Below are 23,628 nucleotides of genomic sequence, written 5' to 3' on the forward strand. Positions count from 1 at the left end.
GAGAGAGAGAGAGAATTTTTAAATATTTATTTATTTATTTTTTTAGTTTTCGGTGGGCACAACATCTTTATTTATTTTTTTGTGGTGCTGAGGATCGAACCCAGCGTCCTGCGAATGCCAGGCAAGCGCGCTACCGCTTGAGACACATCCCCAGCCCTATTTTATTTATTTGTATGTGGTGTTGAGAATCAAAACCAGTGCCTCACACATGCTAGGCAAGCACACTACCACTGAGCCACAACCCCAGTCCCCCCTTTATACTGTTTTGCCAGAATCTTTTAACTTAGGTTAGAAAAATTAGAACTGGCTTTAAAACTGGCTACCATTCACTCCTTTTCTGTCTTCCAAGAAGACTGAGGTTATTGTGTATGAAATATGTAACAACACCCAAGTCCCTTCCACATAAGAAGTGGCTACTAAAATTTAAAGTTCTATTTTTATTATTTTTATGTGCACCTGCTAAGCTTTACCACAGAACCACATACTTAAAAATCCTTGATTTGTTTAAATTATTGAAGTACTTGAGGAGGGCATGTGAAGTGTACATAGGTATTTAACACCTCACAACTGCAAGAAGACTGGGCAAAAATGACAAAGTAGCCAAGTGTGGTTGCACAGGCCTTTAATCCCAGAGGCTCTAAAGGCTGAGACAGGAGCATTGTAAGTTCAAAGCCAGACTTAGCAAAAGTAAGGCGCCAAGCAACTCAGTGAGACCCTGTCTCTAAGTGAGATACAAAATAGGGCTGGGAATGTGGCTCAGTGGTTGAGTGCCCCTGAATTCAATCCCTGGTCCCCCCCCCCAATTGTTTTATTAAGGTATGATTTATGTAGATTAATATTCATCCACTTTAAGTGTATATTTGTTTAATTTTGATAACGTTAGGGTCATATAATGATGCAAAATAGTCCTACACCCCAGAAAGTACCCTCCACATCCCCAACCCTAGACAATCAGGGATCTGCTTTCTGTTCACTTGTGAAAAACACTTTCTCATTCTGTGGAGGTATGGGTCTGGAAAAATAATTGAAATAAGATGTTTCCCTAGATTTGGGAAAATGGTTTTTTTCTTGTTTGAGGATAGTTTTAAAAATTTGAGACAGGGTCTCTAAGTTGTCCAGGCTGGCCTGCAACTTGTGATCCTCTGTCATAGCCTCCTTTTTTTTTTTTTTTTTTTTAATGAGTCCTATGTACTCCACTACTGCATCTAAGAAAATCTTCTACAGTCTTTATACATTCCATCTCAGCAGTGTTATGCCCATAAGCCTGGCATTAGTAATAAACATTTTGTTGCAAATTCATTTATGTGGTGGCCTGGCAGTTGCTGCTGTGAGTTTTTACTAATACTAGGATGGAATATGGTTATGGTTCTGATTGTGTGAAACCTGCTCAGGGAGTGGTTATCTTTGGTTTAATTGAAGGTAGACGTCTTGTATGTGACACGGGTTGGAACCAGTTGTGTGTATGTTTTGATATATTTGCATTTTTGTTTTTAGCAGATTATTTGATGTGTTCCTCTCCAACTTGCAGATACAGACTTTCCCAGTTGCGCTCTTTATTCCTTCATTTCTGCTCTTGGGAAGCAGGACTTTCTGACAGGGAGGACTGATGTGAGCTTTTTTTTTTTTTTTTTTTTTTTTTATGTAGGGGGGTGTATTGAATCACTGATTGCTTGGCACCTCGCCGTTGCTGAGGCTGGCTTTGAACTTGTGATCTTCCGGCCTCAGCCTCCCGAGCTGCTGGGATTACAGGCGTGCGTTTTAATATGTAAACCTAAATCTGTCCGCTGTTTGAGGACTAGCAGTTGATGAACCTGGAGGGCAGTGAGAGAGACCTGGAGGGCAGTGAGAGAGGCCTGGAGAACGCTATTTTTACTATCGATGTTTCTTGATGGCAATTGCTTGGAAGTCTGAGGCACTCTTAAGAGTGCCTCGGTAATGGTGGGGGATCACTCCTAGTACTTTGGCTAGCAGTGCGTGGGGGAGCAGAAGGGAAAGACATCACCTGGCCCAGCTGCGAAATGCTTGGCTCCCAGCTTTGGGGTGGGGGCCACTAGAGAGAGGGGCAGCGCTAACAAAGAGGAGCTGAACAGGTACCGGGGCCGCGGGTAGCTGGCCTATCCCGGGCGACTGACCTCCCAGTGGGCCTCCCCAGTTGGCTGCACGGCAAGTCGCTCTGTTGGTTCCCTGGCTCACCATTGGCTATGGGACTGGAGGGGGCTCGCTGAGAGCTGGAATGGAGTTGAGGGGGCGGGGTTGGCTTCCGGCGGCGGAGGGGAGCAAGCAGCAGCCGGCTGGGGGAGGGGGTGTCGGCGCACCGCCGAGTGCTGCGCTCTTTGAGAGCCTGGCACCCGGAGTAGCCGTCTCCCCCTCCCCCTGCTTCCCTCTGGAAGCCCCTTCACCTTATCTGGGTGGGGGCGAGCAGGGCTGAGCTGTCCCAGACAGGCGGGGCGGAACCTGGAGTCCTTCTGAGTGCTGTGGAACGAACCTCACCTCCTTTCCTGGGTGCAAGGTGTGTGCGTGCGCGCGCGCGCGTGTGTGTGTGTGTGTGTGTGTGTGTGTGTGTGTGTGTGTTTTTGTGTGCACGCGCGTGCGCGCGCTTTTTTTTTTTTTTTTTAACGTGACCCGGAGTTCGGCTGACCTAACCTTGTAAGAAAAGGGTAAATGGAGTGGGAAGTAACATCTCCACATCCTATCAGTATATTTTGGTTTTCCAATTATAATTATAGCCTTCATTCTTGTTTCCTTTCCTTCATCCCCTGTAGCTGGGTAAAGAAATTCAGGACTCATCTTTTGACTGATGTGTCGATATCGGTCGCATAGTAAAATGCACAAAAAAAGGGGAGCTTTTTTTGGGTGTGTGTGTGTGTGTGTGTGTGTGAGAGAGAGAGAGAGAGAGAGAGTCAGTCAATTTTTGCAGTAAACCGCAAGGAAAAAGCAAAAAGCAAGGTAGAAGTGGGTTTTTGCAACTGTGCAGCATCCGTGTTCATTTAGGCTGTCTTCATCATTTTCCTCTTTGGGATTGCCTTAATCAGCAACAACAATCTGAAAGGGGAGGAGGTCTTAGTAGAAAAAGGGATCATCCCCTATCAAATGGTGGTTAAAGGAAACCCTGATAGTTGTTAGCTATTAACTCTGCTCAGGTCTCATCTCTGGACTACATTGTTGCCGGCTTTGTGTAGTAGGTCAGTTCTGTAGGAGAAACCGAGCTAGAACTGGCAAAGTTACCTTGCTGTTATTGAAATTTAAAGTCTTAAACTGTTTCTCTGCTGGTAAATTTCTTATAGGTTCCCAGGGGGATATTTATATGAAACCAAAATCAAACCTAAGGAAAAAATCTAAATAGATTTTAATTCATTCATATATTTTTTAAAGGTTCTTCTCCCTCAACTTTTAAGAAATTGAATGGCTATAACACTACAGTTTAGATATTTCTCTTTTTGAATTCCTTTGCTTCGGTAAATTATGGATCTTTTCTGGGGGACATGTGTCTCATCCCAGCCAAAAACAAAAACCTCATTATGTTTTAGATTTTTTTTTTTTTTTAATATTTATTTTTTAGTTCTCGGCGGACACAACATCTTTGTTGGTATGTGGTGCTGAGGATCGAACCCGGGTTGCGAGCTACCGCTTGAGCCACATCCCCAGCCCCCTCATTATGTTTTAAATTGAGAGGAAAGTTACCAATTGAAGGTTGAATATCCAAAACTTATGATGTTAGAAACAAAGGGTATGATGTTCATCTAGTGTGCATATGTTGGGTGGCAGTGTTTCCTTGCTTTAACTGGGCATTTTCAACTGAAGGTGTTTGGAGCAGGTTTATTTTTATGTTGATTAGCAAAGAGCTACAATGTCAGAAGGGATGAATCTTTCTCTCTCTCTCTCTCTTTTTGCAATACTGGTAAATATTAATTAAAGTGATTCATAGTTTATTCTTGTAATCTAGGTTCAGTTTCCAAAAGATTTTTTAACCGGAGTCCAGGTTTAAAGACAGAATTGATAGCACTAGAACTGACTTAAATACAGTTTTAGGTAGATGAGTACTTTTTCTTGCCTTGATTTATTGGATCTTAAATCAGGAGTAATTTGGGGTGAAAGCAAGTTTTATAAAGAATAGGGATGGTGGGACAAAAATACCATGTCAGGCTTGGTGTGTTGGTGCATGCCCAGCAGCTTGGGAGGCCGAGACAGGAGGATCAAGAGTTCAAAGCCAGCCTTAGCAATTTAGCTAGGCCCTAAACAAGTCCGAGAGACTGTTTCTAAATACAATACAAAAAATGGACTGGGAATGTGGCTCAGTGTTTAAGCACCCCTGGGTTCAATCCCTGATGCCAAAAAAACCCCCAAAAAACAACAACAAAAAACAACAGTTGTGGAAATAAATAGTATTAGGAAACCATATATAAACAATGATATATTGATATAGGTATCTATTTATATATATAATATCACAAATATAACTTCAAATAGCCTTAGTATGGAATTGTGTAAAAAAAAGTAGATTCATAGTAATCTTATGTTGCATTTGGGTTTTTAATTTATTACTCATTTATACTAATGGGCTCCATGAATTATGTTTAAATTGGGAGGGAAAAGATTTCTCAGACGTTGTCTTACCTAACTTATTACTGAGAATGAACTGTTAAAAATCACTGATTTAAGCTTTATATACTAGCTAGTATATAAAGTACACTTTGATGTTGAAGATGTAGCATCTTGGGGAAGTGACCAAAAAAGGACTTGGAAGCTATATAGCATTTCAACTTGTTTCTACCAAACAAACAAGTTGCCTTCCTATTTGATATCCTATGTGTTTTATATTTTTCCTCAACCCATAGATAGAGCAATTAATTTATAAAATTATATTACATTTTGCTCATTGTATTTAAAAAAATTTTTAGTTGGACATAATACCTTTATTTTATTATTTTTAATTTTTTTTATTTGTAGATGGACACAATATCTATTTTATTTATTTCTTTTTATGTGGTGCTGAGGATCAAATCCAGCACCTTGAATGTGCTAGGCTCTACAGCTGAGCCAAAACTGCTCACTGTATTTTTTTATCTTTTTTTTTTTTTGGGGGGGGGGATACTGGGAATTGATCCCAGGGGTGCCTTAACCACCAAGCTATATCCCAGTCTTTTTTTATTTTTTATTTTGAGACAGGATCTTGCTAAGTTGCTGAGGGTCTTGCTAAATTGCTGAGGCTAGCCTTGAACTTGTGATCCTCCTGCCTCAGCCTCTGGAGTTGCTGGGTTACAGGTGTATGCCATCACACCTGGCTTTTTTCTGTTTTTTTGACTGATTTGTGTAATCAGTATTTTGCACGGTGCAGTAATTAGGTTCTGTGAAGAATTTTACCAAGGAGATAAAAGGCTATATATATCTATTGATAGGTGTATTTACATTGATCTCCTGGTATCCTTTAAGGAGCTTGGAAGCTCTCACATTTAGTCCTTTGCAAGGAAACAATTATCTGAAGCAGTGGCTTATAATTTCTTAGGTTGAAGGACATAGTGCTGCTAAGGTTAAAGTAGCTGATTTAATTTTCTTTAGCAATCTTTTTTTTTTTTTTTTTTAAAGAGAGAGTGAGAGAGGGGAGAGAGAGAGAGAGAATTTTTTTATTATTTTTTAGTTCTCGGCGGACACAACATCTTTGTTGGTATGTGGTGCTGAGGATCGAACCCGGGTCGCGCGCTACCGCTTGAGCCACATCCCCAAGTGTTTTAAACCCTCACACCCCTAGGCTTTTGTGGAAGTTGTTTGTTGTGAGTCTGGATTTTAAGGGCAGAAGGCTTGGTATAGTCTGTAATTTGTTTATCACTCAGATAAGGTCCTGGCATTGATTGCTTCTGAGTTACTTATGTCTTCCTAAAGAATGGTTGCTAGGCAGATTGCATCTCAATCATTTTAATCCTCCCTAGTTTATAAGTCTACTCTTGGTGAGGGCCAGAGCTGCCTTTTAATGACACTGCCCTTTAAGAGTCCTTGTTGGTTGTGTGTATGTATTGCTCAAAATAAAGGACCAGAATGATGTATGGGTTTCACTTCAGCCAAAATAATTTAGCTTTTGGTAATCTGGGCCAGCATTGTCATTAACTTCTCTTTTGGATCAACTGGCGGGTGGGATTGCTCTCCCAATTTTAAGACACTACTGTGTTCCATTATCTTTTTTTTTTTTATAACTAGTAGGGAATGAACTAATACATTCATTTTGGAAACAGGCTAGTGATAACACTGCCTGTGAGCCTGAATATATGAAAAAATAGGACAAAGTAAACAAATGAGGGCATAAATAATGAATCTTGCAAGTGAGCTCTGGGAGAGCAAGGGAGATTATCCTCAAAGCTGTTCAATCTGGCAGTGAAAGAGGAAAAGATCACTGAATTAATTACCTAGAATGTGTTTGATACTTCCTGCATTATGGGATTGTTACAGCCATTCAAAATAAAGTTACCTCCCCACCTGCTTCTCACTGGGAATAAAACCCAGGGACACATAAACACTGAGCTACATTCCCAGCCTTTAAAATTTTTATTAGTATTTTATTTTATTTTTTGCTACTAGAAATTAAACCCAGGTGTGCTCAACCACTGAGTCACATCCCCAGCCCTATTTAGTGTTTTGAGACAGGATCTCACTGAGTTGCTTAGTGCCTCGCTAAATTGCTGATGCTGCTTTGAACTCTTAATCCTCCTGCCTCATCCTCCCCAGCCACTGGGATTACAGGTGTGCGCCACCATGTCAGGTTTACTGTAATTTTTATACTGGGGATTGGACCCAGAGACATTTTACCACTGACCTACATCCCCAGCCCTTTTTTAAAATTTTATTTTAAGACAGGGTCTTAAGAAATTTCTTAGGGCCTCTCTAAATTGCTGTCACTGGCCTCAAATTTGTGATCCTCTTGCTACAGCTTCCTGAGTCTCTGGGATTATAGGTATATATATGCCCCCTATGCATTCATATATATATATATATATATATATATATAATATTTATTTATTTTTTTAGTCTTAGGTGGACACAATACCTTTATTTTATTTTTATGTGGTGCTGAGGATTGAACCCAGGGCCTCATGCATGCTCGGTGAACGCTCTACCACTGAGTCACAACCCCAACCCTAAGGTTGTTATTTATTTATTTTTTTTAAAGACAGAATTTCACTTAATTGGAAAGACTGGCATTTGACTTGTGGTCCTTCTGCCTCAGCCAAATTGCTGTGATTACAGGTATGCATCACCATGCCTGACTACAAAATAATTTTTTAAATATAAACTCAAGTACATAACTTGTTCATTGGTTGTGCTCTACCACTGAGCTACAACCCCAGCCCCTTGTTCTATATGTTAACATTCTATAACACTGCACAATGTTTTTTGTTTAGCCAGATATTAATTATCAAATATCTGGCCAAACAAAAACAGAACTTTACAGAACTTTCATTATCTGTAAATTTATAATGTAAAAGAAAAAGTTGGACCGGCCGAAAGGATTTTTTTGGAACTTTGAGTACATATTTTATTTTGAAATTACATGTGGTATTGTAGAGCATAATTACATAACAGCTCACAAAAGGTTAAGACAAGCTGGGCAAATGGCCCATGCTTGTAATCCCAGTGACTTGGGAGCCTATGACAGGAGGATCATAAGTTCGAGGCCAGCCTCAGTAGTTTAGAGAGGCCTTAAGCAACTTAGTGAGACCTTGAAAGTGCTAGGGATATAGCTCAGTGATAAACTTTCCCTCATCCCTTACCTAAAAAAAAAAAAAAGATCATTTCTTTAGCTTAAGAATCATATCTAGTATTAATATAAAAATTTTAATGTCTTGATTAGTTTTCATCCATTGAGTTAAATAAGCATGCTCTTAGGGTCCAGATAACTTAGTGATTTGGTAGTGATACCAGACCCAGAGCCATGGTCTCCAGATTTTTCCCTTCTCTGAATTCCTAATGTATTCAACTATTTTCAACAATAACTTTCTGAATCCTTATTAAAAATGATTTCAGGTGGACCAGGGTTATGGCTCAGTGGTAGAGCGCTTGCCTGGCATATGTGAGGCATTAGGTTCCATCCCTGGCACCACATGAAAATAAACTAATAAAATAAAGGTATTGTGTCCTTCTACAACCAAAAATATATTAGAAAAAAAATTATTTCGGACTAGGAATGTAGCTAGCTCTGTGGTAGAGCCCATGTTTAGCATGTGCAAGGCCCTGGATTTGTTCACCAGTACTGCAAAAAATAAATTGTTTTTAACATGTTCCTATCTCTACCCTGAAAGATTCTTTTTTATTTTTCTGGTTGTCAAGGGAATCCAGGATGTTATTACCTAACAAGAGAAGAAAGAAAATAGGAGCTGGCTATGTACTTCAGTGTTAGCTTTTTTGCTTAGCATGTATGAGGTCTTGGGGTTCAATCCCCAGCAAAACACACACACACACACACACACACACACACACACCACACATGGGGATGAAAAGGCTGGGGATATAGCTGAGTAGGTAGAGTGCTTGCTTTACATGCATAAGACCCTGGGTTCAATCCCTAGCAATCCCCCCATCCCATCCCCACCTCCCACACACACACACACAAAAAAAAAAAAAGGGTGAAAAAGGTTCAGGATGAGGTACTGGGGGCATAAAAGATAGATATATAAAAGAAAGAGCAAATTGAAATTTTATTATATTTTGATGCTGATGGATATCAGGAAGAGAGCACTGGGGCTGAATAGATCAAATTCAGTCATATACTGAATTTTAACATTCCCACCTAGCTGAAAAGGGTGGGAGAGTTATCTTTACCAAGATATGGAAAGAACTTGAATTAAGGGTTCATTCCTGATCAACTAGTAGAGTCAGATCTTTATTCTTGGAGAAGGGCAAATAGGCAAGATATAGACAGGTAAAATCCAAAGATATTTGCAAGGGTGTGTGTTTATTTATCTTTGATAACAGAGTCTTGTTGTGTTGCTCAGGCTGATCTTGAACTCCTGGGCTCAAGCAGTCTTTCCATGTTGGCTTCCTGAGTAGAGGGGGACTTCAGGTGTATACTACTGTCTTGAGCTTCAAGGCCATAATTTTAAGCAGTGGATATAACATTTTTTTTTTTGAATTTTAATATTTTTTATTTTTTAGTTTTCGGCAGACACAACATCTTTGTTTGTATGTGGTGCTGAGGATCAAACCCGGGCCACACACATGCCAGGCGAGCGCGCTTCCGCTTGAGCCACATCCCCAGCCCCAGATATAACATTTTTAACTGTGATTTTCTAACTCAATAAACTGACCTCTAGAAATTTGTTTTCTTTCTCTGGTTGTTCAACTCATCAGTAGGTAATGTAGCCAAGAGCTTTTTCTTTGGGTGTTGGTTCTGGGGCTTGAACCCAGAGTCACTTTATCATCAAGCTATGTCCTTTTTAAATTTTTTTTTTTTTGAGACATGTCTCACTAAATTGTTAATGCCATCTTCAAACTAATGATTCTGCCTCAGCATCCTGAATAACTGGGATTATGTTTTTTCTTTTGGTACCAGAGATTAAATCCTGAGCCACTGAACCACATCCCCAGCCCTTTTCATTTTTAATTTTGAGACAGGGTTTCACCAAGTTGTTGGCCTTAACTTGTGATCCCCCTGTCTTAGCCTCCCACGTCTTTGGGATTACAGGTGTGCTCCACCACGCCTGGTATAACAAAGATTTTTAAAAGGCAAGGTTTCTGTGATGACCAATCACTAATTCTTTGCATTAGCAAAGTGCTTTTGAAGATCAGTTGCTAAACTAAATTAAAATCAGACTTGATGCCATTTGCAGAAATTAGGTGATTTAGATAACATCTGCATTGCTTCAGAGAAGCATATCAGTCATAAATTTTTTTTGATTCTTCCACAAGTTTAAGTTAAAGCACCTTTTACCTTTGCCATTTTGTCTTCACACTTCCTATGTAAGAAATAGGTCTTAATTTACACTAAAAGGAAAAGGGTGGGCTGAGATTGTGGCTCAGCGGTACAGCACTCACCTCTCACGTGTGAGACTCTGGGTTTGATCCTCAGAACCACATAAAAATAAATAAGTGAAATAAAGGTATTATGTCCAACTACAACTAAAAAAAAAAAAATTAAGGGCTGGGGCTGTAGCTCAGTGGCACAGCACTTGCCTAGCATGTGTGAGGCACTGGGTTCGATCCTCAGCACTACATAAAGATAAAGAAATAAAATAAAGGCATGCTGCCCCTTTGCAACTACAAAAAAAAAAAAAAAAAAAAGAAGAAGAAGAAGAAGAAGAAGAAGAAAAAAAGAAAAAAAAAAGGAAAGGGGTATCAAAGAGATGAAAAGTTAAAGGCAACTAAAACCTTTTCCATCATTCTTGATGAATGGTCATTGCTTTTGCTTCAGTACTTCTAGTGTTATGCTACTGTTGAACTTTCAGTGACCTGTGTTATTCTCTTCTTAATCACTAGTCCCTTGAAGTATGTTTCATTCTTTGGATTTTTTTTCTTTTTTCTTTCTTTCTTTTTTTCTTTTTTTTTTTTTTTTTGGTAGTTGTAGATGGATAGAATGCCTTTATTTTATTTGTTTATTTTTATGTGGTGCTGAGGATCAAATCCAGTGCCTCACGCATGCTAGGCAAGCGCTCTGCCCCTGAGCTACAGCCCCAGCCCCTCATTCTTTGGATTTTCAAACAACTTTTCACCAGGGATTTTGTCATATTTGTTTTCCCAGTACATGGTATTATCACAATACTGATGCATAGTAGGTAATTGGGGAGTGAATGAATAATATCCTTACTAAGTTTTTTTTTTTTTTTCAGGCTAAACTTAGTTTGCCTTTTCTATCCATATTAGAGTTTCTAGATCCTTGACTATAAAAATTGTTTTGTATCTTTTACATCTTAAGTGAGCTAATCCTATATTTTTCCATATTTCACATGGAGAGTGTCCCCCCTCCTTTGGTGCTAAGAATAAAACCCAGAGTTTTAGGTGAGAGTACTCTGCCACTGAGCTATTTCTCCTGCCCACAAGTGTGTTTTTATTAATGACCAGAAAACATGACCTTGAACCTTCCAAAGTAACTTACTGAAAGCATACTAAGTGGGTCTCTGATCTAGTTGCTTCTATGGAAAAGTTCTGATTGTATTAATATCTGGCAATCTTGTGCCAGAATAGAGTTCAAACCACCCAACAAAAAATAAGTGGAGGTAGCATTTTGTACCTGCTTTTCTATTTTACCTTCTGTCCCCTCAGTGTAGGGTACCTGTCTTCTGCCTATATTGCAGGTAACTGTTGATATAAAGAACATAATTGGCTGAGCATGGTGGTACATGCCTGTAATCTAAGTGACTCCAGAGTTTGAGGCAGGAAAATCATAAGTTCAAATCCAACCTCTGCAACTGAGCAAAGCCCTAAGCAAGTTAATGAGACCCTGTCTTCAAAAAAAAAAAAAAAAGGGCTTGTGATGTGACTCAGTGGTTAAATGCCCCTGGGTTCAGTCCATAGCATACCCACCCAAGAAACTTCCCAAAACAAATTTTTTTTTTTTTTAAAAAAGCAAACCATAATTGCCCTGTTCTGTAAAATTGGAGTGAGTGCTTGAGACCTACTATACCCTTAGTTCTGTAGGGCTTAGTTCTCTAGGGCTATCGACACAGTTGAAAAAAGAATGTATCTAATACTAAATTCCATGAGAAAGGGCATGGTTTTTGAGTAGAAGTGGAGGTAGATGAGCCAGGCAGCAGAAATCTGTCATATCCAAAGTCCACTCAAAATTGATTTTGAGTTTTCTTGTTGAAGCAGATTAACAATGCCACTTGCCTATCTGACAGTGAGATTATCCAGGATTCTCTAAAAAAAAAAAGATGTATTATTATAGTAGCTTCTGTTCTTGCATAATATGTCTTCTTTCTAGTACACAGTAGTGGCACAGGGGTGTATACAGTACATAGTACTAGGGCATGGGAATAAGACTGCAGTGCCTTACTTAGGGTGTCCTGGGGGAATTTACAATTCTTAGCAACCCTCAGCCTTAATGTGCTTGGTTATTTTTAAAATTCATCTTTTTTTTTTAAAGATGTTGATGGACTTTTATGTTTTTCATTTAATTTATATATGGTGCTGAGAGAATCAAACCCAGGGCTTCACACATGCTAGGCAAGTGCTCTACAACTGAGCCACAACTCCAGCCCTAATCTTTTTTTTTTTTTTTTAAATATTTTGTTTTAGTTGTAGTTGGGCACAGTACCTTTATTTAATTTTTATGTGGTGTGGAGGATTGAACACAGCGCCTCTCATGTGCTAGGCAAGCACTCTACCACTGAGCCACAACCCTGGCCCAATATTCATTTTTATCAAAGGAAGTACTGGTTAATGATTTTCCTCCTGCTAACATGCTAGGCATTAGCTGGAATTGCTGAGTGATTTCAGTGAGAAAACTATGAGAGCAATTTCCTGTTCATCCACAAATTATCATTAGCAGTTTCATTTGCTATCAGATGGAAGGAGCAGGAAGAATGGGCTTTTCACCAGTTGCAGTCTCCCTCCGATTAGGGCATTAGTTCAGTTATGTCCAATTAACTTTTATTGCAGATATTGGTAATAATTACTTGCAAGTCAGTTTTTGGCTGCAGTTATCTTAAGGCTGAAGTAGGAACTTGATGGATTTTAATAACCAGTATGGCACATTTCAATCCTTCCCTCCACTGCCATTCTTTCCTAGATCTCTTTTAGACAGGAGGTCAAAACACTGTAAAGATCCATCACAAAATTAGAACACATTCTCCTTTTGGAGAGCTGTGCAGGATCATATTAAAACAAATCTATTAGGAATCCATTAGCCTTAATGGAGTTTTATATTTTGAGATCATAGCCTTCACTGTTGCTCATCACAAAAAAAATAAACAATGTATGTGCTAATTGTATTTTGTTATTTATTGTTTTAAAATTTGGGGGTGCTAGGAATCTAATCCTGGGCAGGCCTTTGGACATGTTAGGCAAGCACTCTACCACTGAGCAATCCTGAGCACCTTTTGATTGTACTTACTTCCCTTTTTTGGGGAGAGATGGGTACCAGGGATTTATTGATTGATCGATTTATTTATTTATTTATTTTAAATGAAATTATGTCATAACACCCTTTTGTTTTATGCAGTATAATCATTTTTTTAAATATATTTTTTTATTTTTTAGTTATTGGCAGACAGAACATCTTTTTTTTTTTTTTTTTTTAAAGAGAGAGAGAATTGAGTGAGAGAGGAGAGAGAGAGAGAGAGAATTTTTAATATTTTTATTTTTTTTTAGTTCTCGGCGGACACAACATCTTTGTTGGTATGTGGTGCTGAGGATCGAACCCGGGCCGCACGCATGCCAGGCGAGCGTGCTACCGCTTGAGCCACATCCCCAGCCCAGTACCAGGGATTTAATATAGGGGCACTCGACAACTGAGCCACATCCCCAGACAGGATCTCACTGAGTTGCTTAGCGCCTCACAGTTGCTGAGGCTGCCCTTTAAAATAAGTAGGATGCTAAGGACATTTTTCTAGCTCCATAGCAATATCAGAACCTTCTTCTAGTACATAGTTGCAGATATCTTTGGAAACAACTGTTGGTAGGTAGAAGAAGTATAGAAGAAGGGAAATAACTTGTCTTTTCTTTAAAGCTGTCTCCTAGGTCCCTTTGTTACTTTCTTAAAAAATTTTTATTAATTATAGATGGACACAATACATACATACATACATACATATATATATATTGCTGGGGATTGAACCCAGGGCTTTGTGCATGGGAGGCAAGCACTCTACCAACTGAGCTATATCCCCATCCCTTATTAATTTAGTTTTTATGTGGTGCTGAGAATCAAATCCAGTACCTCACATGGGCTAGGCATATACTGTACCACTGAGCCATAAACAGCCCCCTTTGTTATTTTCCTTTAAACTTTCTGTTTAGTATTGGTTTTTAATGGTTATCATGCAAAGTAATTAGTTTTTAAGCAAAATCTTATCTACTTAAAGTGCAAAAGACAAAGTTTATTTCAGCCGAGACTTTTACTAGATCTTCTGGTGGTTTGCTGCTACTTTCATTTCAGATGTTGCTCGCCTTAAGTGTCTTTTGTTGCTAAGCTATTATCCTAAGGATTTATCAGTTTCCTTGTACATAATTGCATAAAAATTTGAGAATAAGTTGCCAAGGAGTGTGGCAGTGTATTTTCATTTCTTTTTTTTTTTTTTTCAAGGAACCAGTGAAGACTTTTAATGAAAAGGTGGTGACAAAAATTTTTAAGGAAATGCTTGTTGGCACTATGAATGATGGATAGTAACAGAAGGCAAACATACTAGGGAGAGGGAGAAATGTTTTAATTCATTTTTTTCTCCTGAATTATCATATATGCTTTCAATATTAGAGGAAAACTCAATCTTAGGTGATTATTATCTGTAAAAATATAGCTATGAATATTTGCGATTTTTTTCGGATGTGACAGGTATTACAAGGATGGCATTACACATCTACCCAATATAAGGGGGGAGGAGTCCAGGAGGCTTTCTTCCAAAATGTAGAACTGTCAGAATTTGAACATCATGGATAGGAAGGAACAAGCAGCACAGGTAAACAAAGACCACGAATAGACATACTCAAACCCTCCACCATGCTAGGGGCAGAACCCAAAGCTCAAATCCAGAATAGTCTCCCCCCCTGTGCTTGAGGGGAGAACCCATGGCTAGGCAAGCACTCTAGTACTAAGTCACATTCCCTTAGCCCAACGCCTTTTTAATGGGGACGGGGGAGGGGGACCACAAAATTTGAAATAATTCATGTATGATATATATCATCAAGAGCAAGGATACAGAAAACCAGGCAATAAGCTTAAAGGAAATGCTTTGTGGTTTCCCCCCTAAAATTGATCAAGGGAGGGTTAAGACATTCTTGTTTTGGAAGTCTTTCCATTCTCGTTGAAATCGCACGGAGTTTTCCTGGACCCCGCTCAGGAGCTACTGAAAACACCTTTAGTTTCTCTGATCCAACCCTTCGTCCACATTCCTCACTTGCAAAAGCCAGTCTTCCAGACCCAGGGCCTCGCTGGGGGCGGAGGGGCGGGGAGGGGACTCTGGGCCAAGGTCGCCATCGCGAAAGGCGCGAGGATCCAGGATAGGGGTCGAGGATCCAGGATAGGGGTCGCGGTCCCAACGGGCAGGGTTAGGAAGGGGTTTCCGTCCTGAGGCACGCAGGCAAGAATGGAGTCCAGGCCCTGGGGAAGCGACACAGGAACCAGTCGCAGTGGTGGGGGGGGGGGCGCAGGCGTCCCTCTGTCGGTGGGTGGCACCGGGGCAAGGGCAGGGGTCGAGGTATCTGGGCAGGGAACAGAGGCAAGCGTCGCGGTTACAAGAGGGTCCTCGACCTGAGTGTTCCCTGCTGCCTATGAGAGGTACAAGCAGCGACCGCAGCACCAGGGTCTGATCGCTCCCAAGACCTGAACAGAAACAACCTCCCAGCCCACCGCCTGCAGGCGGGGCTGCGGGGCCTTCATTTCTTTTTTAATCTTTAATTTATATGTCAGTGTATTTTGAGAGCCTGTTTAGTTAGTGTTTATTTAAAGTAGGGGAATAAATTGATCATGACTGCTTGGGGAATGGCCTAGTACACTTGTTCTTCCTCCAAAACTTCCTAGATCACACTAAATACAAAGGAAGGGGAAAGAAGGAGTGATAAACATCATCCTTGTACTACTTTAAAGCTCTTCATTGGCTGTTCCTGAAAAACATACTGCTGTAGAATAGCCAAGACCCTGCTGGCCACCTGCTGTTGGTGTGAAAATGGAGAAGCCAGCTATAATGGGTACTTTTTAGAAAATTGAAGATAAAGTTCCTGAGTTTATTTGAAACTTTTTGTGTAATAGGAGGAATAAGTCAAAACTCTGTTTTACTCTTGTTATTTAGCAGACTTTCTGAAACTTAAGAGCAGGGAAGTTTGCATGACAATTCATGAGGTTCTGCATATGGTTACAAAGAGAGACCTTGAAAAGTTCTTATTAAAAAAGCTGGGCTTGTGGCCCAGAGGAAAAGCACTTGTCTAGCATGCATGAGGCACTGGGTTCCATCCTCAGCACCACATAAAAACTAAATAAAGGTATTGTGTTCATCTACAACTAAAGAATAAATGCTTAGGCCCTGGGTTCCACCTCCAGCATCACACACACACATACACACACACACACACACACACAAAATGTGAACATATCAGGTAGAGATGGCATTGAATATCAGGTGTAAAGAGGGTCATTGATAGTGACTCCTTCTGGATAATCCTTTCTTTTAGAACATTTCCAGTGGTGAAATTCTTTATCACAAGGATAAAATAAGGTGTGTGCATGTCTCACAGTGAAGAATTGCCAAATCACATAGGTGGAGGTGGGGAGAGAATTTGAAGTATAGACCCTGGAGAAAATGTTATTCAGGTAAACATAGAAAAGAAATAGGAAGCTAATGAGGCAGAAAGATGCAGGAAACCTATTCCAGGTGGGAAGACCCCCAGTGTGGATACTCACCAATTCTGAAATAAGACATTTCCATTAAGATCCATGAGAATTGGGCAAGGTGGCTCATGCCTGTAATCCCAGTGGTTTGGGAGGCTGAGGAAAGATGATTACAAGTTCAAAGCCAGTCTCAGCAATTAGGAAAGCTCTAAGCAACTTGGTGAGACCCTGTCTCTGAATAATACACACAAAAAAGGCAGGGGATGTGCCTTAGTGGTTAAGTGCCCCTGAATTCAATCCTCAGAATACTACTACTACTACTATTACTACTACTAATAATAATAATAGAAAATAATAATAATAAATGAAAATAAAAATGGATGAGAATTGGCCAGGCATGGTGGCACATACGTCTGTAATCCCAGCTACTCTGGAGCCTGAAGTAGTAGGACTGTAAGTTGAAAGCCTGCCTCAACAATTTGGCAAGACCCTGTCTCAAAGTAAAAAGAGGCTGGGGCTGTAGCCTGGTTGTAGGTTGCTCATGGGTTCAATCCCTAGTACTCCGCCTATAAAAAGAATAATTATTAATATACATTCTCTCCTACTCTTCTTTATGATCTATAGTTCCCTTTCTAGAACTCAGCATTGTATCTATATATTTAAAATATTATTTTGGAACAATCTCACTTTTTTTTTTTATATATTGAGGATTGAACTCAGGGGCACTCAACCACTGAGCCACATTTCCAGCCCTATTTTATATTTTATTTAGAGACAGGTCTCACTGAGTTGTTAAGCACCTCACAGTTGTTGAGGCTTTGAACCTCCTGACTCAGCCTCCCTAGCCACTGATTACAGGCGTTCATCACCGTGTCTGGTGAAACAGTCTTACTTTTCTAGAATATTTTTAAGTATAGTACAATTTTTTTTTCTCTTGAATCATTTGAGAGTCAGTTACTGACCTTTATTGTTCTGCCACCCCTGAAAAAGTTAGTTGTATTTCCTACAAATAGAGACATTCTGTAGTATTACCATAATACAACTGTGAAAATTAGGAAGTTAACATTGATACATGACTGCCATATATGAATACCAGAACCCCTTCAAATATTGCTATTTTTATCAATATAGTATTTTATAGGAAAAGCTTACAGTTCAGGATCACATGTGGCATTTATTTGTAACTTATTTTTTTTCTCCAGGTACTAGGGATTGAATCCAGGGTCACTTTACCACTGAGTTGCATCCCCAGCCCCCACCCCCCTTTTACTTTATTTTCAGACAAGGTCTTGCTAAGTTACCTAAGCCTTGCTCAGTTGCTGAGGCTGACCTCAGACTTGTGGCTTCTCTGCTGTTCTCTTATTTGAAAGAATTGATCAGTGTTATCCAAAATAACATATTAACAACAGTGATAGAAAACAGGAGCTTATGACTTCTTTTCTTCAAACATGAAACATGCATGTCCCAATTCATTGCCCTCTAATTTCCACTGTGTAAAATTCTCTTTGAGGTTTCCCCCACCAGTTGAGCATCTTTATTTCTGTCTTTTGACATGTCAGTATTATTCTTTGAATAGTTAGTAACTTCCTTTTCTGTATAAGAAGATGTATTTTCTCTGCCTCTACCATTTCTCCAGGGGGTCATGGTTCTTCTTAGTAGAGAATGTAATAATTAGTAGCTAAGATCTGAGTGGGCCTTATTGGGGCTCATTCTGTTTTACGGGAGTGATTACTATATCCTATCTAGGGATGTGATCCTCAAACTACTTAGTTTCTGATTTCCTGCAATTATTCCTTTGTGGATATCTACCTCACTTTCACTTAGTTTGGGATTTATTTGTTTATTTATTCATATATTTATTTTGGGTACTGGGGATTGGACCCAGGGGGACTTTACCACTAAGTACATCCCCAGTCTATTATTTATTTTTTTTGACACAGGGTCTTGCTAAGTTGCAGGGCCTTGTTGAGTTGCCAAGTCTGGCTTGGAACTTGCAATCCTCCTGCCTCAGTTTTCCGAGTCATTGGGATTACAGGTATGCACTACTGTACCTGGCAATTTTTGTTTGTTTGTTTGATTGTCTGTTTTGAGATGGAGTTTTGCTGTGTTATCCAGGATGGCCTCAAATCCTGGGCTCAAGTGATTTTAGCCAGACCATTGTGTCTGGCTAGGTAGTTTCTATTTCTAATCCAATTAAAGTAAAATAACAGAAGGCACTGGAGTCTGTAAGAACTCTCAGTTGGTAAGGGACATCCCACACTGAGAAGAAATTAGTTTAGAGCTGGTGGCACAGACCTGTAATCCCAGCAACTTGGGAGGCTGAGGCAGGAGGATCACAAGTTTAAGGCCAGCCTCAGAATTTAGTAAGACCCTGTCTCAAAATTAAAAAATAAAAAGGGCTGGGGATGTAGCTCAGTGGTAGAGCATTTTCCTATCATGTGTAAGGCACTAGGTTTGGTTCTTAGCCTGCATATAAATAAATAAAATAAAGGTCCATTGAAAACTAATAAAGTAAGAATAATAATTTATTCTAGAGAAGATAGTGAATGGATATATGGAATGAAAGAGACATGTTACAGTAATAAAATAGAGTTGTGAACTTTTGTTTTCTACCATTGTTCATAAGATTAATTTTTTTTTTTTTTTGAGAGAGAGAGAGAGAGAGAGAGGGAGAATATCATTATTTATTTCTTAGTTTTCAGCGGACACAACTTCTTTATTTGTATGTGGTGCTGAGGATCGAACCCAGGCCGCACGCATGCCAGGTGAGCACGCTACCGCTTGAGCCACATCTCCAGCCCTCATAAGATTAATTTTGGATGAGGAATATTCAGCCTGTTTTAATCTCGCCTTGTCCTTGTCCTAGTACTTTAAAAATCTGCCTGTTGGTAAATTAGCTCTATATGGCAGAAAAATAGAAGATGGCAGTCAGTGTGTTTATTAGTTATAAATAAAGCTTCATTCTCAACCTGCACAGAATTTACTAGCCTCTCTGAAGCTTCCCAATAGAAATACAGGGCACATAAGTTCAAGGCATGTTGCACAGAGTGCTTGTTCTACAGTGATAGACCAAATGAACACATAGTATGTATGTGACCAAGGATAAGTATGAACTCCTCTTTGCTAAGAAATTTAAAATAACTCGGGGAACAGAGGAATATTTCCTTATAGAGATCTTGGCAGGCTCTTTGATGCCCCATTTTTGAAAGATGACACAGCACAAGTGTCCAAAAGGAAACTGACTCAGAAAAGATAAGAGTTGAGAGTAGATTCAGAGTTAGTCAGTGTTTATTTCTCCCATTCAGGAAAGAAGATGAGGGTAGGAGGGGGGAGAGTTTTCTGTGCTAAGATTGGAAACTGTATTATTTATTTGTATTATTCTCTGATACAGTTTACTCTGTGTGAATGATACAGTTTTGCCCTGGGAAAAACTTGAACTTAAAGCTTTTCTTTGCCTGTGTGTAGTTTTCCAGTACATTCTTGGTTTGGTTATAGTTGCTGGCTTATTGCTTACCTTGAAAGGATTTTCACTAAGAACTACTTCCAAAGCATTAGGCTAGGGCTGGGGTTGTGGCTCAGCAGTAGAGTGCTCACCTCACATGTGTGAGACCCTGGGTTCGATCCTCAGCACCACATAAAAATAAAAAAAGATGTTGTGTCCACTGAAAACTGAAAAATAAATATTAAAAAACTCTCTCTCTCTAAAAAATAAATAAATAAATAAAGATATTGTGTCCATTAAAAAAAAGCATTAGGCTAATTTAATAGAGTTATAGTGCATAGTGCTGATCTGGGAGAGGTAAATAATGCTTAATGTGCATCGTTGAATCTTCATAGTAATCTCATGAAGTAGGGTACATTTTCCAAATGATGGTAGGTTACTTTGGCAAGGCACAGCTAATAAATGGCAGAGCTGGGATTCATACCCAGCCAGTCTCCTGCCTAATTGAAAGAAAGCCAGTAATTACATTCACATGTATAAGTAAAACCATGGCTTAGAATGTTTTTATTGTATATAATGGTGTAATGAAAGGCATAGGATATGATAGGAGCTTGATAAATATTGACATGATTGGCAGCCATTGGATAGTGTGGTATTTTAAAAATATTTTATCTATGCCTACAATAAGGATTGCAACCCAGTAAACACTCTTATAATACAGGTAATTGAAGTAGTTAGTTATGAAACAGTAAACATTGTTACTATGTTACTTTGTGATATTTCTCATTTCATTTAAAAGTTATAGATTGGAAATTTTTTGTTTAATGGAATGAGCATAAGTCTAGGAGTTAAAACAGAGATTGAATACCAGAACCACTATGCTGGCTATGTAATACTGGACATGTAACTTAATTCTTCTGAGTCTGGGTTTCCTAATCCAGGGAAATGATATTTGTTTCATCTAGTTTAGAAGATGGCTTTTTAAATGTAAGATGAAACAACATATCTGAACATGATTCAGAGTATAAAGAAATTGGCCAAGTGTGGTGGTACATGACTCTAGTCCCAGCTGCTTGGGATGTTGAGTTGAGAGGATCCCTTGAGCTCACAGGTTGGAGACGATCCTGGGTAACAGTGAAACTCTGTCTCAAAAAACTAAACATAAGAAACTGCCAAACAAAAAGTGGTGATTTGCTTCTGTTGACAAAAAAGAAAGTGACCTATATTTTAATAGATTCAGAAAATAATTGTAGCCATCATAAAAATAGTCCTTACTATATACATCATTGAATCTTCATAATAGTCTCCTGAAGTAGGGCATGTTTTATTTTATTTATTTAAACTTTTTTCTTTGTTATTTTTATATATACATGACAGTAGAATATATTTTGATATCTTTTTAAAAAAATTTTTTTAGTTGTTGATGGACCTTTATTTTATTTATTTGTATGTGGTGCTGGGAATCAAACCCAGTGCCTCACATATCCTAAGCAAGCTCTCTACCACTGAGTTATAATCCCAGCCCCTATTTTTTTTTTTTTTTTTTTTAGTTCTTGGCGGACACAACATCTTTGTTGGTATGTGGTGCTGAGGATCGAACCCGGGCCGCTCGCATTCCAGGCGAGCGCGCTACCGCTTGAGCCACATCCCCAGCCCCTATTTTGATATCTTGTATACAAGTATAGAATATATCTTACTCTAATGAGGATCTCAGTCTTGAGAATGTACGTAATGTTGAGAGTAGGGTACATTTTACAGATGATGGTTAATTAAAAGATTACACAGTTAATAGGTGACAGATTCAAACCCAGCCAAACTTCTTTCAAAGTCTTGTCTTTTTTTGTTGTTGATTTGCTTTTTGGTACTGGAAATGGAACCCCAAGGCACTTTTAAGTCACATCCCTCCTTTCAGGCCTCACAAAATTGCTGAGGCTGGCCTCAAACTTGTGATCCTCCTGTCTCAGCCTTCCAAGTCACTGAGATAACCGGCATGTGCTACTGTGCCTGGTTTCATAGTTAACTACTTAAGTATCGTTCTTGTCAATTCAGGTTTCTTAAGGTGATCTGATTTTGGTTGATATTTATCTAAACGAGGATTCTTTTCCAAAAACGACTTACTCTTGCCATCTAGTTTTTCCTGGTTACTTCCTAGTCTGTCAGCTTTATATTCAAGGAACACAAGCTATATAGAATGTCTTTCTAAACTAGGTAGTCCCGTAATGAGAATTTATCTCCACAAAATGCTTTTATGCATTTAATGGTGAAATGTAAATGACTTCATAATTTTTACATATATTTAATAAAGTTTATAAAATTTTTATTATGCAGGGAGTATAACTGAACTATAGAATGTTCTCTGGATATAAATGCCCTCAGTCTTCAGCAATAAAAGACTGGAATTGATATTATTATGTACCATATTTACTTTTTTTTGGTGGGGGGTAACCAGGGATTGAACCCAGGCGCTTAACCACTGGGCCATATCCCTAGCCCTTCTTTTGTATTTTATTTAGAGTCAAGATCTTGCTCAGTTGCTGAGTGCTTCACCAAGTTGCTGAGGCTGGCTTTAAACTTGCTTCAGCCTCCCGATTTACTGGGATTACAGGCATGCACTACTGTACCTGGCTCCTTATTTACATATTAAATATACTTTTCTACCTAGGATTCCATCATAGACATTTTTCTTTGTCTGTGTATGTTCTTTCTTTTTTAAAATATCTTTATTTTTTATGTGATGTTGAAGATCGAACCTGGTGGTGCCTTACATATGCGAGGCAAGTGCTCAACCACTGAGCTACAACTACAGCCCATGTATGTTCTTTAAAATATTTTTTAGTTGTAGATGAACATAATACATTTATTTATTTATTCTTATGAGATGCTGAGGATCAAACCAAGTGTCTCATACATGCTATGTTCGTGCTCTACTGTTGAGCCACAACCTCAGCCCCTAAAATATTTTTTTAAAAAATTAAAGTTGGTATACGCAAATTTTATTAAAACAAATATCTTGTAATATATTTAACTATTTTCTTGCTTTTGGACGTTCAAATTGTTTCTAGTTTTACACCATGTGAACCATAGGGCAGTGAATAGAGTTGTTGTTAACCTTTGTTAACATCTTTGATTATTTCCTTAAATTAGATTTTAGAAGTGAAATTACTGTATCAAAGATTATGAGGTAATTTGTTGATTGGCCCTCCACTAGTACTGGCATTAAGCTTAGGGGTTCTGTACCACTGAGCTACAACCTCAGCTTGTTTAATTAATTAATTGATTGATTAATTTTTGGTGCTAATGATTGAACCCAGAGGTGCTTACACTGAGACACATCCCCAGCCCTTTTTATTTAAAAAATTTTTTAGTTGTAGATGGACACAATACCTTTATTTTATTTATTTATTTTTATGTGGTGCTGAGGATCAAACCCAGTTACAAGGCAAGTGCTCTACCACTGAGCTACAACTCCAGCCCTCCCCTCCTTTTTAAAAAAAATTTGAGACAGGTTCTCACTACTTTGCTTAAGGCCTAACTAAATTGCTGAGGCTGGGTTGAGCTTTTGATCCTTCTGCCTTAGCCTCCCAAGTTGCTGGGATTATAGGCATATTCCACTGCATCCAGCCTGTTTTATTTTTTATTTTGAGACTGGATCTTGGTAAGTTTCTGAGGCTAGTCTTGAACTTGTAGTCCTCCTGCTTCAGTCCCTGGGATTACAGGTTTGCGTCAC

The 23,628-nt window shown here is 39.0% G+C and overlaps 1 protein-coding gene across 5 annotated transcripts in view; it reads left to right on the plus strand.

Moving 5' to 3' along the window:
• FAM222B (family with sequence similarity 222 member B) overlaps positions 1 to 23,628 on the plus strand; it is a 75,754-nt gene that overhangs the window by 23,902 nt on the left and 28,224 nt on the right. Inside the window, exon 1 of one of the 5 annotated variants that reach the window (XM_081270988.1) lies at positions 2,280 to 2,509. The exons of the other annotated variants lie outside the window; for them this stretch is intronic. The gene's annotated coding sequence lies outside the window, so the exon portion shown is untranslated. Of the gene's footprint in view, positions 1 to 2,279; positions 2,510 to 23,628 lie in introns of those variants that run through there. 5 annotated transcript variants of the gene reach the window in all.

Source organism: Spermophilus citellus (genome assembly GCF_964194105.1).
Source record: "Spermophilus citellus genome assembly, chromosome: 17".
Lineage (NCBI taxonomy): Eukaryota > Metazoa > Chordata > Mammalia > Rodentia > Sciuridae > Spermophilus > Spermophilus citellus.